Here is a 20084-nt window from a genome sequence, read left to right as displayed (position 1 = left end):
TAATTTATGCATTTATAGTGCTTGCTTCATTTTAGCTTTAACATTTCCTATAGTTGCAAAATTCACAGGTTTCAAATCTTTAGTAATGAAAGTGTTTTGAAATGCTGGCATTAGGTGTAGATGAATTTTTTTGCCAGCATAGAAATCACTGACATTTTTATGAAATAAAACATATGCATATAAAGTTTTTTTTAAGGAAATAAATATGCATTCTGACATTCATATTATCAAAAACCTCTTGTGACAAATTATCATCAGGTATTAGAGTAAGAAACATAAAGTGTTTTTGCTTCAAACTGAGAATTAAAATAATTATTTATGAATCATATGAAAATTTAGGGGCCAGGGTCATAAAAAAATAAATTATTCTGACTTGAAATTTCCAAAGCTAAATATATGATGAGGTCTATATTGACATTTTGGACATACTAAAAGCAGAAGCTAATATTTACTGGGCACCCCTGTGTGTGACTACAAATCCTCTTAGAAGCAGATGTTAATATGAGATTAAACATGTAAGAATTTTCTTAGGGAAATCATGGTGTGAAGGAAAATAAAGACTTAGGAAAAGTTGGGAGAACCTCAGACCCCAAAGCAAATCTGATCCCTAACGAAGAAGAGAGAAAGAGAAAGTCAGGCAAAAATATCCTAGAGTAAGGAGAGGGTAGGGCAAATGGAGAGAGTAGCATGGAAACACAGATACTACTGTATGTAAAGCAGATAGCCAATGGGAATTTGCTGTATGACTCAGGGAAATCAAACCAGGACTCTGTACCAAGCTAGAGGGGTGGGATGGGGAAAGAGGTGGGAGGGATGCTCAAGAGGTAGGGGACATACATAAACCTATGGTTGATTCATGTTGATGTATGACAGAAACGAACACAATATTGTAAAGCAATTATCTTTCAATTAAAAATAAACGAATTTTAGAAAATAGCCTAGATAGCCATGTAGTCTAATGAATGTTCGGCAGATATGTCAAAGATTTTCTGAGCTGAGGTCAGCTGACATGTTTCTCAGGAAAGGGTCTGCCTTGCAACACACAGTTATTAACAGGGTACAGCTTGTGGCAGGAAATGCCTTGGGGTGCTTTTAGGAATGAAATTCAAAACAAAGCAGTTAGGACTGTATGTCAGTTTTGCTTCTGTAGCAGGAGACTTGAGAAACTCATTCTCCTTTGTCATCAGGGGAATATTCTAGGTATGATACAGAAAAACAAATGAGTCAACAACTGAATGTGTTGCCTTTCTTAAAGAACTTAAAATCCACTTTGAAATCTGTTCTGATATTTCTCACCAAGATATAAATACCTACGTTTTTTTCTTGAACTTTTATTTCTATTTCTCTACTCATGTCCCAAAAGGTATCCCATATTCCAATCCTGTGATACCAGGAAATATATCTTCCTCCTTGATACTACCAGTGAAAACAGAATGTTCCCAAAATTTTGGTACTGTTTTTGAATCAGTAGGCGAGAGAGAGAAGAAGCAGGTATTTTTGGATTCCATTCATCCTTTAAATGTCTGCATCTTCATAAGGGAAGTGATACTTTGGATTATTTAATCAACTGTTGTAATTGAATAACAAAGAGTTCTGGTCTCTGTATGTGGGAAAGAAGAAGGTTTAGCATGGCTGTATAATCCTGCTCCTTTCATATGTGTACATGCATGTCAAATTACTTCAGTCCTGTCTGACTCTTTGACTCATACTTTCTATGGTAGAGATAATTCTATGTAAAATAATGGGTTTGTTTGCATGGGAAGAAGTTGGAAAAGGGGATTGGGGAATATAATAGAAACTTATGTCCTCACATTATTCAATATTAGCAGATCAGTGAAATAGGAGTGGTCAAAATTAAGAAAAGTCAGAGTAGAAAATGAGTGACAGAATGGAAAGAAGAATTTAGTGTTGAGGAAAAACCTCAAGTCCCAAAGTAGACATTAATACACCTTAGTTATAATCTTCCATGAATATTTACTAGCTATGTGACTGTGGTCAAAACTAAACTAGTTAATACTTGTGTTAAATCCAAAACTAATTGTGACAATATAATGAACAAATACTTGCAAAATACCTGAAAACTTATATAAACTTTTATATTCTGACAAATTATGCAAGTTATTTGGCTAACAATATAAATGTTTCATTTTGGGTAAACTCATTCACTCATACTTATTATAAAATCGCAACTCTCACTTAAAAAATTTAGTTCATATAACAAAGAGATTGGTTTCAGGTGTGGATATATTCAGGGTTAAAGAGATATTGCCTGGAAAATCCCATGGACGAAGGGGCCTGGTAGGCTGCAGTCCATGGGCTCGCTAAGAGTCGGACAGGACGGAGCGACTTCACTTTCACTTTTCACTTTCATGCATTGGAGAAGGAAATGGCAGCCCACTCCAGTGTTCTTGCCTGGAGAATCCCAGGGATGGGGGAGCCTGATGGGCTGCCGTCTATGGGGTCGCACAGAGTCGGACACGACTGAAGCGACTTAGCAGCAGCAGCAGCAAAGAGATATTGCCAGGACTCTGCCTCTGTTTCTCAGTTCAAATTATTATCTGTGCTTCTATTTTCATATTTAATTTTTTATTCTACTGCAAATAAACTTCTTGCACAACCACGAAGGAGGATTCCTGTAAATCATACTGTATGTGTTTACAGCTAATAATACAAATTGAAGAGAATATTCCCCATCATTCTGAAATGTTGTTGCGGAGTCATGAAAGACGCTGGGATTCTTGGCCTCCAGAGGAGAGGAATTCAATCCAGGGCATGTGGCAAGGCTTGATCATGCAGAGATTTTTGTGTAACAGAGTTTTATTTATTTTTTTTTTTAACAAAGTTTTATTAAACCAATAAAAGGGACAGTGAAAGCTTCTGGCATAGAAATCAGAAGGGGACAGAGAATGCCCCAATCCATAGTCTTAGAAAGGGAATTATATACTTTTTAATTATTATTACAATGAATCAAAAAAATGTCTCAAGGTTGTAAAGATCTTACTAGACCCACTCCCATAATATACATTTTAAGGTAACAGGATTAGTTAGAAGGTTTTCAGGAAAGAGAAGCATGTCCTCAAGCATGATACGTTGTTATATAATCCTTATTAAAGAATGTAGAAAAAAAAAGTTTGCCCTTTCCTCCTCCTTGAGAATTTCAGACCCCTATCTCCTCCTTGAGAGTCCCAGACCCCTTTCTCCTCCTTGGAGACACTTGACTTCTTTTCAACCTACCTAGGAATTGACTCTCTCTTTCCCCCTTTTCTTTTACAAGAATTATGTTGCCAAGAGAAAGGGACATCGTTTTCATTCTGTAACGATTTTCTGCTATCAAGGGGCATTGTCCCTAAATTGTTGAGGCAACATATTCTCCTAAAGGAGAAAAGGAAAGATATAAGCATCTGAATGCAGAGTTCCAAAGAACAGCAAGAAGAGATAAGAAAACCTTCCTCAGTGATCAATGCAAAGAAATAGAGGAAAACAACAGAAGGGGGAAGACTAGAGATCTCTTCAAGAAAATTAGAGACACCAAGGGAACATTTCATGCAAAGATGGGCTCAATAAAGGACAAAAAAGGTAGGAACCTAAAGAAGCATAAGATATTAAGAGGAGGTGGCAAGAATGCACAGAACTGTACAAAAAAGAGCTTCATGACCAAGATAATCATGATGGTATGATCACTCACCTAGAGCCAGACATCTGGAATGTGAAGTCAAGTGGGCCTTAGAAAGCATCACTACGAACAAAGTTAGTGGAGGTGATGGAATTCCAGTTGAGTTATTTCAAATCCTGAAAGATGATAATGTGAAAGTGCTACACTCAATACGCCAGCAAATTTGGAAAACTCAGCAGTGGCTACAGGACTGGAAAAGATCAGTCTTCATTCCAATCCCAAAGAAAGGCAATGCAAAGAATGCTCAAACTACCACACAATTGAATTCATCTCACACACTAGTAAAGTAATGCTCAAAATTGTCCAAGCCAGGCTTCAGCAATGTGTGAACCGTGAACTTCCAGATCTTAAAGCTGGTTTTTAAAAAGGCAGAGGAGCCAGAGATCAAATTGCCAACATCCGCTGGATCATGGAAAAAGCAAGAGAGTTCCCAAAAAACATCTATTTTCTTAAAGAGGTGTGAATACCAGACCACCTGTCCTGCCTCTTGAGAAACCGATGTGCAAGTCAGGAAGCAACAGTTAGAACTGGACATGGAACAACAGACCGGTTCCAGATAGGAAAATGGGTACGTCAAGGCATATTCTCACCCTGCTTATTTAACTTATATGCAGAGTACATCATGAGAAACGCTGGCTGGAAGAAGCACAAGCTGGAATCAAGATTGCCGGGAGAAATATCAATAACCTCAGATATGAAGATGACACCACCCTTATGGCAGAAAGTGAAGAGGAACTAAAAAGCCTCTTGATGAAAGAGAAAGAGGAGAGTGAAAATGTTGGCTTAAAGCTCAACGTTCAGAAAACGAATATCATGGCATCTGGTCCCATCACTTCATGGGAAATAGATGGGGAAACCAGTGGAAACAGTATCAGACTTTATTTTTTTTTTGGGGGGGGGGCTCCAAATCACTGCAGATGGTGGCTGTAGCCATGAAATTAAAAAATGCTTACTCTTTGGAAGGAAAGTTATGACCAATCTAGATAGCATATTCAAAAGCAGAGACATTACTTTGTCAACAAAGGTCCGTCTAATCAAGGCTATGGTTTTTCCAGTAGTCATGTATGGATGTGAGAGTTGGACTGTGAAGAAAGCTGAGCACCAACGAATTGATGTTTTTGTACTGTGGTGTTGGAGAAGACTCCTGAGAGTCCCTTGGACTGTAAGGAGATCCAACCAGTCCATTCTGAAGGAGATCAGCCCTGGGTGTTCCTTGGAAGGAATGATGCTAAAGCTGAAACTCCTGTACTTTGGCTACCTCATGCGAAATGTTGACTCTATTGAAAAGACCTTGATTCTGGGAGGGTTTGGGGGCAGGAGGAAAAGGGGACGACAGACGATGAGATGGCTGGATGACATCACTGACCCGATGGACCTGAGTCTGAGTGAACTCTGGGAGTTGGTGATGGACAGAGGGACTTGACATGCTGCGATTCATGGGGTCTCCAATGGTCGGACATGACTCAGTGACTGAACTGAACTGAACCCTCATATTGAGGGTCTCTGATCCAGGGCCCCCAAGTGACAGTTGGAGGAGGCTGTGGCACTAGTAGGAGCCTGGACAACCATCTGTAATTTAATAGCTTTCAGACAGAAACAAACCCCGTTTTACAGTTATGGAGGTAAGCAAAATAGTTATTAAATCAAGTTAAAACCTAATCAAAATTAAAAGTCACATTATGTTCATAGTTAAGGCACAATCAGTTCATCTTAGGATTGTTAGATGCCATCAGATCAAGGAGAGGTATCACATACAATTGTTTTTGGTGAAGACATTCACAGGGTTGAAGAAAGTCCTTTCCTTGAGTTGGAGTAACCCACCGTGGGAAGTCTTCAACTGATGAGGAAAAGGAGCACTGTGCAGACCAATCAATTATATCGACTGTGGAGTCTGGGTCAGGGGTCATATCCCAGACATCTCATAATGTCCACTGAAAAGCTAAAAGCTCAATCACATAGCTAGTTCTAAGTCTTTAGGATCTATGACAATATCTGTGCACAAAAAAGCTCTGTCATTGAGATAATCCCATTTGGGGGAGGGGGCAGTTCAAGCCCTCATTAAAGAAATAGGTAAATCTTTAAACCAACTGTCTTGTGTTTCTGAGTTAGCTTATGCAGATGCCTCTTAATGTCATTAATCTTTTCAAATTTCCTGAAGATTGGGGTTTCCAGGAGCAGTGTAAGTGATATTCTATTTCTGAAGCTTTTGACACCCTTTGAGTTACAGCAGCTTTAAAAGTGGAGCCAGTGTTGCTCTGAACTTTAGAGTTTAATATCACATTTACATCATGAGAAGTCAGTACAGTAAGATTTTGCCCATTGATTAACCTCAGGCTTTAGTGGATACTGTTTTCGATGAAGAAATAGGTGAGGGTCTTTAAGCTTCATAAGTACAGGAACAGCATTTTGTGCTTGACCCAGTTTTTCTGTCAGCCCTAACTTTAGGATTTACATTTTGTTCAATTAAAGGGAGAGAAAAAGAGGGCTCCATATTCATGAAAACACAGGCATGGACCTTGCTCAGCATATCCCTCCCCAAAAGGGGTGAGGGAAACTGGTATGATCAGAAACTCCTATGAAAATAGCACAGAGTTCCAGTTGCAACTTGGAGAACAACTGAAATAATAAAGTTTGGCTTGTCCAGACAGTCCTATTACAGAAGTAGCTCAGGGAGAAAATGGGCCAGGGGCTTCAATAAACACAAAGTTGTCCCAGTGTCTAAAAGGATATCAAAGGATTGGCCCCCGACAAGTATTAATCCTGGAATTCCTCAGGTGTAATTAGGATGGGAGCTTGTGTGGGGATTCACAGGCACCTTCAGTCCTGATTGTCTTGAGAGTCTGACTCCTGACCTATTCCTCTGGGGCAGTCTGTCCTCCAGTGTGGTCCCTTGCTGAACGGACATTGAGGCAGGTGTGGCTTAGGTGCCTGAGGGCAATCTTGCTTGGGGTGCCTGTCCTTTCCACAGTAATAACAAGCCCATCCCTTTTCACCTTGGTCTCTCTAGGAATTTTTCTCAGTCTGTTTAAGAACAGTTCTGACAGCCATTACAAGGGCTTCTGCCTATCCCTTTGTCTTTTTCTGCCTTTCTTTCTTTTCCTCATATCCCTTGGCATAATAGACTGTCTGAGCCAGTTGCAACAGATTATCTAAAGACTGATTTCGTCCATATGCCTGTTTTAATAGCTTATGTCGGATATCTGGAGCCAATTGAGTGAGAAATCTATATTTTAAAATCACTCTTCCCTCTTCACTTTCGGGATCAATCTCAGTGAATCTGTGAAGGGCTTCCCTCAGTCTATATAGGAATTTACCAGGAGCTTCCTTCTCTCCCTGTTCTATGTTAGCCAACTTATCATAAAGCCTTAGCATGCACTAGTTCGAGTCCTTCAAGAATACATATGACAAAGTGGCTCTGTTATGGGGACTGCTTGGCTCCCAGTAGGGAGTAGGCCTATTTCATGTTACCTCTTTCCCCTTGTCTCATGTTCAAGCCATTCATCTCTGAAAGTAGTAGCTTCCCCAAAACTCAAGCTCTTGAGTCAGGACTCAGCATCTGTCCCAAGACATGCATTACATCTCTCCAAGTAAGGTCATGAAGTAAATAATTAGTCCCATAATGGCTTCTATGTACTTTTTCTGGATCCTCTAGATAGTCCTGACCACAACTGGTATTGTTTGGATTTCTACCAAGACTGAGGCAACCCTTCCTGGAAGGGTGCCCTGACTCTCAACCTGTTCAGTTGGGAGCCCCAGATACAAGGGCAAAGTAAGAGGACAAGAGGGAGCTGAAGGTTTCACATCCAATTCTGTACCCTTAGGACACAAGTCTGGCATGTCTCATAGAGAAATAAAGAACAACACTTATGTCACTTCTACCCATTTCTCTTGTTTTCTATAGAACAGGTATAGTTGTAAAACAGTATCACAATAAAGAGACCCTTCAACTGGCCACCATTTGCCATCCTCCAATGGATGTCATGGTTATGCAGTATTGCATAAGAAGATCAGGCGTGTCTTCTTTAAGTTCTGGGGTCAAATCTATCCCAGTTTTTCAGGATACAGTTCAAAGGAGTGAGGCTAGAATTGCTAGTTCCTATCTTTAAGAAAGAAAAAAAGAGACCAGCGCCATCTTTCTACCAGAAGAGTTCCTCCTTGCTCTAGATGGGGTGTAAGTCTAGACAGACTTTAAACTGAAGCTTTCCTTCCCTGGTCAGACTTAGTCTTTCCCCTTACCAATGTAGGTGCCCTACTCGTCCAGCTTGGCTCTATTGCTGAGGCAGGGTGGAGATGCACCAAGGGTAGACCTGATGACATCCCAGACTAATGCCCAGTTCCTCATTGTTAAAACCTTGCTTGCCTCTGATGCCACCCAGGATGTAATCAGAGTAACTTTCTGGAATGTCTCCGAAGCTAAGACCGCTGGGGGAATCATTTGTCTCCTGATTGCCTGTTCATGACTCTGAGTCTATTCCTGGCCACAGTAAGACCGGTACAAACAAAACCAATATGTTCCTTCTGAGGATCACCACACCAGCATAAGAGATAGCAAAAGAGATGGTGAAGGGCTGGCAGGTGAGGAAAAAGTGATTTTTTTCCTTGAGTTATTAGGGCCAGTCCTTCCAGTTCATTCCAACAGGTTCCACAGAAAGAATATCTAAGGAGTTGGGACAAAAGCCACTGGAAAATCTCCTCTAGTTCACTAAGAGCTAACGTTACCAAAGGAAGAAGACCGCTGTACTTCCCATCTGAATGATATTTAACAAGAGAGATGTTCTTGGAGCTAGATCTCCACCTAGCTTCCGAACTTTCAACTCCTAGCAAGGCTGGGCACTTCCTGACTACCAATCTAAGTTTTGGACCTAAGTAACAGTACACAGTAAGAGCATAGGTCACAAGTCCCTTGGAAGACTATGATCTGACAGATTAGCTTCAGTTCAGTTCAGTCACTCAGTCATGTTCGACTATTCCATATCCCATGAACTGCAGCACGCCAGGCCTCCCTGTCCATCGCCATCTCCCAGGGTTCACTCAGACTCATGTCTATCGAGTCGGTGATGCCATCCAGCCATCTTATCCTCTGTCATCCCCTTCTCCTCCTGTCCCCAATCCCTCCCAGCATCAGGGTCTTTTCCAATGAGTCAACTCTTTGCATGAGGTGGCCAAAGTACTGGAGTTTCAGCTTTAGCATCAGTCCTTCCAAAGAACACCCAGGACTGATCTCCTTTAGAATGGACTGGTTGGATCTCCATGCAGTCCAAGGGACACTCAAGAGTCTTCTCCAACACCACAGTTCAAAAGCATCAATTCTTCTGTGCTCAGCCGAACTTTCACATATGAACTTTCATGTATGAACTTTCACGTTCATACATGACCACAGGAAAAAACATAGCTGGACCGTTGTTGGCAAAGTAATGTCTCTGCTTTTCAACATGCTATCTAGGTTAATCATAACTCTCATTCCAAGGAGCAAATGTCTTTTAATTTCATGGCTGCAGTCACCATCTGCAGTGATTTTGGAGCCCAAAAAATAAAGTCTGACACTGTTTCCACAGTTTCGTCACCTATTTCCCACGAAGTGATGGGACGGGATGCCATGATCTTCGTTTTCTGAATGTTGAGCTTTAAGCCAACTTTTTCACTCTCATCTTTTTCTTTCATCAAGAGGCTTTTTAGTTCCTCTTCAGTTTCTGCCATAAGGATGGTGTCATCTGCATATCTGAGGTTATTGATATTTCTCCCGGCAATCTTGATTCCAGCTTGTGTTTCTTCCAGTCCAGCATGTCTCATAATGTACTCTGTGACAATATACAGCCTTGATGCATTCCTTTTCCTATTTGGAACCAGTCTGCTGTTCCATGTCCCTTTCTAACTGTTGTTTCCTGACCTGCATATAGGTTTCTCAAGAGGCAGGTCAGGTGGTCTGGTATTTCCATCTCTTTCAGAATTTTTCACAGTTTACTGTGGTCCACTATTGGCATAGTCAATAAAGCAGAAATAGATTTTTTTTTTTTCTGGAACTCTCTTGCTTTTTCAATGATCCAGAGGATGTTGGCAATTTGATCTCTGCTTCCTCTGCCTGGCTTTTCTAAAACCAGCTTGAACATCAGGAAGTTCATATTCACGTATTGCTGAAGCCTGGCTTGGAGAATTTTGAGCATTACTTTACTAGTGTGTGAGATGAGTGCAATTGTGTGGTAGTTTGAGCATTCTTTGGCATTGCCTTTCTTTGGGATTGGAATGAAAACTGACCTTTTCCAGTTCTGTGGTCACTGCTGAGTTTTCCAAATTTGGTGGCATACTGAGTGTAGCACTTTCACAGCATCATCTTTCAGGATTTGAAATAACTCAACTGGAATTCCATCACCTCCACTAGCTTTGTTGGTAGTGATGCTTTCTAGGGCCCACTTGACTTGACATTCCAGGATGTCTGGCTCTAGGTGAGTGATCACACCATCGTGATTATCTTGGTCATGAAGATCTTTTTTGTACAGTTCTTCTGTGTATTCTTGCCACCTCTTCTTAATATCTTCTGCTTCTGTTAGGTCCATACCATTTCTGTCCTTTATTGAGCCCATCTTTGCATGAAATGTTCCCTTTGTATCTCTAATTTTCTTGAAGAGATCTCTATTCTTTACCATTCTATTGTTTTCCTCTATTTCTTTGCATTGATCACTGAGGAAGGCTTTCTTATCTCTTCTTGCTATTCGTTGGAACTCTGCAGTCAGATGTTTTATCTTTCCTTTTCTCCTTTGATTTTTGCTTCTCATCTTTTCACAGCTATTTGTAAGGCCTCCTCAAACAGCCATTTTGCTTTTTTGCATTTCTTTTCCATGGGGATGGTCTTGATCCCTGTCTCCTGTACAATGTTATGAACCTCTATCTATAGTTCATCAGGCACTCTATCTATCAGATCTAGACACTTAAATCTATTTCTCACTTCCACTGTATAATCATAAGGGATTTGATTTTGGTTGTACCTGAATGGTCTAGTGGTTTTCCCTACTGTCTTCAATTTAAGTCTAAATTTGGCAATAAAGACTTCATGATCTAAGCCACAGTCAGCTCCTGGTCTTGATTTTGCTCTATTTCCCAAGAAGTGATGAAATGGTCAAAGAACCTTAAAAGTTTGTGTGAGAAAGTAGAGTTCGGTCCACACACTTCATCCATCTCTGGCCATTCCCCAAAGGAGACTTTGAGTGTCCTGTGACATTAGCAGGTTGTTATAATTACCCAACAGGGTTTCTGCCATAAACCATATGAGGTCACCTCAGAACCGTACATTAGACACAGCCCTTGGTTCACACATGTGTCTCTTTTAATCGATAACATACACAAACACACCGTAGAGTTAGTAAAGTACAACAGAAAACATGTTTGGTAGGAGAGCAAAGAACTAGAGCTCCAAGAGTCCTTACCTTGTCCTGAAGAATCCCAGACAACCCCCCAAGATGAAAGGTTGTTGCTGAATCATGAAATATGCTGGGATTCTTGGCCTCTAGAGGAGAAGAAATCAATCTGGGGCCAGTGATGAGGCTTGATAGCTCAGAAATTTTGTGTAATAGAGTTTTACCAAAGTAATAAAAGAGACAGAGAAAGCTTCTGACAAAGACCTCAGAAAGGGATGGATAATGCCCTAATCCCTAGTCTTAGCAAGGGAATTATATACTTATCAATTGTTTATTACAATAAATCAAAAGAATGTCTCAATATTGTAAAGATCTTACTATACCCACACCCATAATATACATTTTAAGGTGGCAGGATTAGTTAGAAGGTTTTCAGGAAGGAGAAACCTGTCCTTAGGTAGGATATGTTATTGTTATATAATCCTTACTAAGGAATGTAGGGAAAAAAATTGTCTTTTCCTCTTCCTTTAGATTTCCAGACCCCTATCTCCTCCTTGAGAGCCCCAGATCCCTTTCCCCTTCTCAGGGGTCCTGGACTTCTTCTCAAGCTGCCTAGGAATTGACTCTCTCAATTGCCAGCAGGAGAAGTCATAGGAAAATTCTCATTGGTCTCCCTGGTTCCTAGTGCCCACCTTTACATCCACCACTCTTTTCTCAGGGATGCAGTGTGATAATTGGCCTAACCTGGCTCAAATGTTCAACTTTGTTGTCATGTAGAACATAATACAAGATGACCATCCTGCAGGACCACAAATGAGATAAATTCCAAATAACCAATGAAAGGAGACTGAGGAATGGAATGCATAGCTAAGTTTTAATTGTTGTATATTTTAAAAACATAAATACCATATATTCTATTTATAAATGACACATATACTAAATAGAAGAGAATAGGAAAGTGACTTTTGAGCAAGCAAATTCTGACATAAACCTGTAAAAGTGCTGAGAATCTGAGAGAAAGGTGAAATGAAAGAAAACTGGGAAAATGTTCAAGCATAGAAAGGCACAAATGTGCTTTACATTGAAATTGTAATCCTAATTTTAGAACCAACTGATATGTGATTTTTCACTGAAAATGCCTTTATTAATTAAGGATGCTATAAAATTCTGCATAGTTTTCCCAAGTTGAACAAGTTCTACTTCTCCAGATCAGGTGAAATATATCTATGTCTATGTCTATGTCTATGTCTATGTCTACATCTATGTCATCTATATCTATATCTATACTATATCTATATAAATGCATGTGTGCTCAGGCATGTCCAACTTTTTGTGACTCCACGGACTGTAGTCCTCCAGTCTCCTCTGACTATTGAATTTTCCAGGAAAGAATATGTCTATATCCATATCTATATATATAATTATAGCTATATATAGCTATAGTATATCTGTATCTATTTATATATAATCAAATTCCACTCCTATGCCAGAGGAAATGCAGAGGAATAAAGAACAATCAAGAAGAAACATAGATGTACTCACGTCAAATCATATCCTATCTCTGCTACTCTTTCCTCTATATTTTCCAACACATTTAAAAATATATATTTACAATATATTTAAAACAACATGGAAGTTTTCAGTGCTCAGTTTTCTTGAAACATATAAATAATCCAGTAGAAATGAGGGATACAACTTTTTTAAAAAAGAGACCACTTTTAGTACTTTCTAAGGTATGATGATAGATGGAACTGATTTTTTTTTGACAAACTCTCATATTTTGTCCCCTCTGTTCCTTACATAGTTGAGTGTTCATTTCTATAGTGATGAATGTATTGTATACTTCAAGGCAGTTTTAACTCTAATCAAAGAAGTGAGAGTGTTCTAAGCAAGAAATTACAGTAAATCTCATGTACATGTTGGTCCTTACAGCATGCTTACTCATCTATTCAGGGAACTACACATTTTATTGTAGGTTCCAAATTTCCCCTCTCAAAGCCACTAAATTAACAATGATTTTACCACATTTCCTTTCCAATGATGTTATTACCTTAGCTGGAAATGAAGTACTTATAGACCCTAGTATAACAAGAGTCACACATTTTAAATGTAAGTAATCACCAAAGTTTGAAAGATAAGTGCTTTGGCTTTTTTTTTTTTTTAATCACTTCATTTGCTGATTAATTACTGGAGACTTTGAGTAGTGTCAGACAACAGAGAAAAGCGGTGTTTGTTTTTATAAAAAAAGGTATTTTTTTTTCAGCTTTGATATTTTTTGTGAGATTTTGAGTTTTTTCTTTTAAAACAGTGGGTAATGTTTAGTGTTAGGGCTGAGTGGCACCAGAGTCATTTGGATTTGCAGTCATAGGCAATTTAAAACATTAATAAAGGGCAAAAAATTGAAATGATGATAATGGGTGTATGTTGAAGAACAAATGGATGAGGGAATCCATGGATCAATGAGAAAAACCACCTATCTTGCTGCTCCAGGTTTTCTTAGTGTGTCTCACCTGAGGCTGCTTGTGCTTTCTCCATCAAGTGTCAGTCTCTTGACATCCTCTCCCACAGACCCTTTATCTCCCCATCTTAGCTCAGCTCTCATTCTTTTTCACAGGTGAACTGTGCACAACTCACTCTTCTGACTCTCAAGAGAGCACAAAGGACAGATGCTAGAGGATTTCACATGGAAATTTGACAGAAATCCAACCAGTCCATTCTAAAGGAGATCAGTCCTGGGTGTTCTTTGGAAGGAATGATGCTAAAGCTGAAACTCCAGTACTTTGGACACCTCATGCGAAGTGTTGACTCATTGGAAAAGACTCTGATGCTGGAAGGGATGAGGGGGCAGGAGGAGAAGGGGACGACAGAGGATGAGATGGCTGGATGGCATCACTGACTCAATGGACGTGAGTTTGAGTGAACTCCGGGAGTTGGTGATGGACAGGGAGGCCTTGCGTGCTGCAATTCATGGGGTTGCAAAGAGTCGGACATGACTGAGCGACTGAACTGAACTGAAGCCCAAGGTACCTGTTCCATTGGGTTCAGTTTTAAAGTTCATTGAGCCACTGATCATCAAAGAAAATTAATCAATCACATTCATGTTTTTTGTAATTAGCACAGCAAGCATGCAAAACTCAGTTGTCTCTGTTATATGTATTAAAGATACATATATATTTATATATATATGTATCTTTATATATATCCATATATGTATATCTTTATGTACATACATATATTAAAGGTATAATCCAGACAACAGATAAAACCAAAATTTGAAATACCTTATAATTTGGTAATTCTCCAGAAGATACATTTTATTATAGTTTTCATGGGCTAATTGGCCACATAGAATGATTTATCTTGATCTCAATTTTAAGAAGATAGATGGATTTTGAACAAATAGGGTGTCAGCTAACAATAAAAAAACATTCTTTAGCTGTAATTTGATATTTGATTTTTCTTTCTACATAATCAAGTTAAGATATATAAAATACAATTTTAAAAATATTCAATAAAAATAATAGGGAATTGTTATTGGATACATGATTATATGTAAATGATATATATGAAATATAGTTTATATTCTAATTAATATCACTCACAGTGTTCACTCAATATAAGTTATACTGTCATACACATTCCAAAATATGCCTGATGCCAGGGGAAAGTTGTATCAGTATTTATTATAATGATATGTAGAATGACAGAGCTAAATAAACTGACTGCACATGACTCTACATTAGGGATCATCACCACCATCAACATATCACAGTCATTATGCCCTAAATCACTTCATACACTATGTTAATTTAATATTATCAATAATTATTTGACTTATGTTTAATTAATTCCATCTCATATAAGAAAACAGGATTCAGAGAGATTAAGTAACTTGTCTCAAGACACACAGCTAGGAAAATGACATGAGTTAGGATTTGAATAGAGTTCTCTCTTATTCTAGAATTCTCTTTTTCAACTACTACCAGACATTCTACCACTTTTCCTAGGAACTCACTTAAGGATCAAGACATTCACTCGATTTTACTGACTTCTTATCTGAACCTGTTGCTTTCCTTTCATGGATAGTTTGCATGGAAATTCTCTAACTTATCACATCTACAGTCTACTGTTTTTTTTCCAACTGTATGTGAAATATAGCTCTTGAATTCCTTACTTAAAATTTAGGTCAACTTAGCTGAAACTGATAAAAGAGTCTTGACACATGAGCTTTACTTTTTATATTTTTTCAGAGTATTATTCTTGCCACATTATAAGTGGCTTTTATTTCTTAGCTTATGCAAATTATCATTGCCAAAATTCAATGTGTTGCAAGATTTGAAAATTAAATACTACCTGAGTCATTGCGACATGAAGGTCAGTTAGATGTTTTCTGCAGAGAACCCATTCTCTAGGAACCACATCACTTTTTGATACCTTGGATCCTGTTCCTAAAATATATGAACCAAAAGAGAGGCAAAATAAGGAAAAGGCTGGATCAAGATTTACAGAGGGCAAATCTCATTAGAAGGATTTACAATCCAATTACATAAATTCTAAGAGACTAGCCAAATTATTGAGGCTATTCATATCATTTTACTAGAGCAGAATGTCACTGTATTGAATAAAGGAATGATTAGCAAGACCTTGAGAGAACCATTAGAGATCTTCATTTTAATGTGGTTTGATTTGTTTATAAAGTGTTTCCTGAAGCTAGTAACAGTTGTCATGCTTTATTATGATAACACTTTCTTTTTTCCTTTAAATTCAAACCTCAAATTAGACTTTTGAGTCTAATATATGGGATTAATATGTGGGATTAATGTTAATGCACTTATTTTTTGAGGATAAGATGTATTTTTATTTTTAATTGTTTTAATGGTTGACATTCTGTAACTAAGTACAACTCCACAGAATATTCTTTTACAAATAGGTATTATTTTACTGCACAAAAGATGAAATAATGAAACACTGAAATGAAAACATTCTACTGTGAATCATCAACCAACTAAGCTTCTGTTTTCATTGCTGCTCTGACTAGAAGCTATACAGAGAGGAAGATGGAGAAAATAAAATGGAAAAAATGAACTTACATTAAAGATTACAAACAGTGTTTTTCATATTAAACTTCAAAGTCACTCTTGCCTTTGAACTAATAGTCCTCCAGTATAGCAAAATAATGGGGATAAGAAGTTAATGAGGAAGGATAGTTAAATCTTTTAAGAACCCATGTATACATGTCTCTAGAGAAATTAGAGCATATTATATATGGAAATGTTTGATTGCTAATTAGAACTGCTGCACAGTTCTGAAACAAAGCCTAGCTAAGGTATCTGAAGCTCTTGTTTCTATTTTCTGTCAACCTCTGAAACACTATGCAGATTTTGAGATTTTCCTTAATGTTTTATTATGCTCCTTTTCTCTAATTTCATCCACAGAAAAGCCTTAGACGTCTTAAATTTATGATTTTTTTTCAGTAGGAATGATAAGAAGTTTGTATGCACACTGATCCATTCATTCAAAAATGCTTTTAGTTAAGTGCCTATGAGATGTAGGTCCATCTAAGTGCAGGCTTGAACACGAGAATCAAGGCTCCATTCCTAGGGAAACTTCAGGCAGTGCAGAGAGAGAAACAACAAATGCTTAAAAAAACAAAATAAATGTATATGTTTTCAGATTGAGATAATGTTGGAATGAATTAGGGCTCTGAAATAAAATGATTGGAAGATGTAGTATTCCATTGTTATGAAAGGGCTTTCTGAAGAATTGGAATTTTCATGTTCTTTCTGAAGAATATGAATTTTAGAAAGGATTCAGCTTGTATTAGAGGACAAAGCCAAACAAAAGAAATAGGGGTAAACTTAAATGTTCAAGAAACACATCCCTGCCATGTCAAATCTGATCAACTTTTTTTTTTTTTTTTCTTTCTTTCTACAGACTAAATAGAAGCAAGCAATGGCACCTTTGAAAGCTGCCTGTTAAAGCTGGAAGAACTAGGTTTTCAGAGGGCTTGGACTACTTAATTACAATTAGAAGGAAACGATAATATAATCAGGAAAATGGGTTTTAGATTTTATATGAGCCAAAAATAAGCATTTCAAATGTGTAAATGTGTGCTTAGTCACTCAGTCGTGTTCAACTTTTTGTGACCCAATGGACTGCAACCTACCAGGTACCTCAGTCCATGGGGATACTCCAGACAAGAATACTGGAGTGGGTTGTCATACCCTCCTCAGGGGATCTTCCCAACTCAGGGATAAAAAGTAGATTTCCCACACTGCAGGTAGATTCTTTACTATCTGAGCCTCCAGAGAAGCCCCCAAAATTTCCTGTACTATGTGTCAATGACAAATGGCACTTGCCAAGAACATTTGCCAGTGACTGAATAACAACAGCAAGGGTGTTTGCCATCTGCCTCTGCAGAGACTGAACTCTGTGCTGCTGTAGCTACTGACCTTCAACACCCTGTGAGGGGAATTCAGCTTGGAGAATGAGGCACTCTGTGCTCCAGGGAAACTGGCAGAACAGATCTTTCAGTTCAGTTCAGTCACTCAATCATGTCCGACTCTTTCCAACCCCATGAATCACAGCACACCAGGCCTCCCTGTATCACCAACTGCCGGAGTTCACTCAGACTCACGTCCATCGAGTCAGTGATGCCATCCAGCCATCTCATCCTCTGTGTCCCCTTCTCCTCCTGCCCCCAATCCCTCCCGATATTTTCAGGACGTGATTTCATGATTCCAATCCTTGCCTCTTTTATTTTTATTTTTTGACCTTTTATATTTTATTTTATTTTTTTAATTTTATTTTATTTTTAAACTTAACATAACTGTATTAGTTTTGCCAAATATCAAAATGAATCTGCCACAGGTATACATGTGTAAAATCACTTAATCTATTTATGGTGACATCAGCTCCTCGTGATTAGCAGAAAACCTTTTGTAAAGTAAAGGCTTGATTGCATTGAACTGCCCTTTTACCAAAATCTTATATATTGACCTTTACCAACTGCCTCTTTGGAGCAGTCTCTCAGAGCTGTCTGAAGTACTATCTTCTGGACTGAAGTCCTCATTTGCCCCAAATAAAACTTAACTTGCAACTCACTTTGTTCATCTTTTTAGTCAACATATACTACTGCAACTTTCATACATATCTATTACATTTAGGTAATTTACAATTGCCTAAATTAATAGAGTCAAGAATTTGGATTTTGTTTTGAAAGCCAAGACAATGTACTGTGTGTCATGTGTGCTCAGTTCTGTCCAACTCTTCGTGACCCCACAGACTGTAGCCCAACAGGCTCCTCTGTCCATGGGATTTTCCAAGCAAGAATACTGGAGTGGGTTGTTTCCTTCTCCAGGGGATCTTCCCAACCCAGAGATAGAACCTGCATCGCCTGTGTCTTCTGCATTGTCAGGCAAATTATTTACCACTGAGCCACCAGGGAAGCTTTTAGTGAAAACAGTGAAACCCTAAAATGGTTGCATACATTGTCCATAATGAAAATAACATAAAAGTAAAATGCGTATTTAAGAACTGATTAAAGAAGACACTGGTATACTTAATTTCAGGACTCAGTTCCAAGCCTACCCTGTGATCTCCACTAGTTTTTTTTTTTTTTTTTTAATCCTTCAATTATTCATCATCACAGATTAAGTTTATTCATCTGTAAATATTGAACAGAATACAACTAACCTATATCTCTTTTTTTAGCTTATTATATCATCAAGAAATCAAAAAACCGTATTATGTTATAAAACATTATTAAAACATGTTACATTTGGATTGCTAAAAATTTTAACATAAATATAGCATGTCAGAGTAATTTCCAAACTTTAAAACAATACTACATTTTTGTTAACATTGCTGCTAAAATGACATTTTGGCCATAAAGAAACTGTATAGAGAACAGAATACATGAACAATAAATATAAACATGAAGCTAAATTCCAAAGAAGAGAAATTAAACAGCATTCCCCAAATGAATTTTAAAAATAGGAACAATGCACACAATAGTTTCAAACTATGCCAGGGGAAAAGCACTCTTAATTCAATAAAAAAATAATCACACGGGGCATGAACAAACCCAGAAGACAGAATCAAGCATACACAGTGTACCTTAAATGAATGCAGTTTGGTTGTTGTAATAGTACAATGACAGCCCAGAATCCAAAGTAGATTTCAAAATGTTACACTAGCATGCTGCAGGAATGACACTCCTGCAATAAGTTTGTTTTACTTTTTTTTATTTTGTTGCAGAAAAAAGAAAAATATAAAGAGTTTATAGGTCAAATTCAATGCATATTGTATATATCTAAATGTTGAACTAGAGAGAGTACACTTACCAGAGAGTGAGGGGAAGTGAACAAACACATCAAACCAGTCAATCCTAAAGTAAAGCAGCCAGTGAATATTCATTGAAAGGACTGATGCTGAAGATGAAGCTCCAATATTTTGACCACCTGATGTGAAGAGCTGACTCACTGGAAAAGATTCTGATGCTAGGAAAGATTGAGGGCAGGAGGAAAAGGGGGTGGCAGACAATGAGATGGTTGAGTGGCATCGCCAACTCAATGGATATGAGTTTGAGCAAACTCTGGGAGACAGTCAAGGACAGAGAAGCTTGGAATGCTGCAGTCCATGGGGTTGAAAAGAGTCAGACATGACTGAGTGACTGAACACCAACAAAAACAATATAAAATAATTGATTTGTCCAAGCAGCTAAAGTGCCCCTGCCCAACCCTGTTATATTCAAACCCTTAGATAGTCTCTCTCCTTGAGAATTACTGGATCCAGTGACTCACTGCTAACAAATAAAGCACATCAAAAGTCATGGGAAGTCACTCCCAAGATAAGATTATTGTGACTTCCAGTGCTCTTCCTCTCTCTCTCTCTCTGCTCTGGCTCTGGGAGAAGCCCTTTGGAGAGGGTCACGGTGCAGTGAACTGATGTCTTCCTTTACCCATCAGTCAGTGTGGACCTGAGAATAAACAATAGCCTCCTGAGTGAGCTCAGAAACCCATCCTGCCTTAGCTGAACTTGGGCATGCTGCATTCATTCCT

Source organism: Bubalus bubalis, chromosome 1 (assembly GCF_019923935.1).
Source record: "Bubalus bubalis isolate 160015118507 breed Murrah chromosome 1, NDDB_SH_1, whole genome shotgun sequence".
NCBI classification, from domain to species: domain Eukaryota; kingdom Metazoa; phylum Chordata; class Mammalia; order Artiodactyla; family Bovidae; genus Bubalus; species Bubalus bubalis.
Note: the sequence above shows the minus strand (reverse complement) of the source record.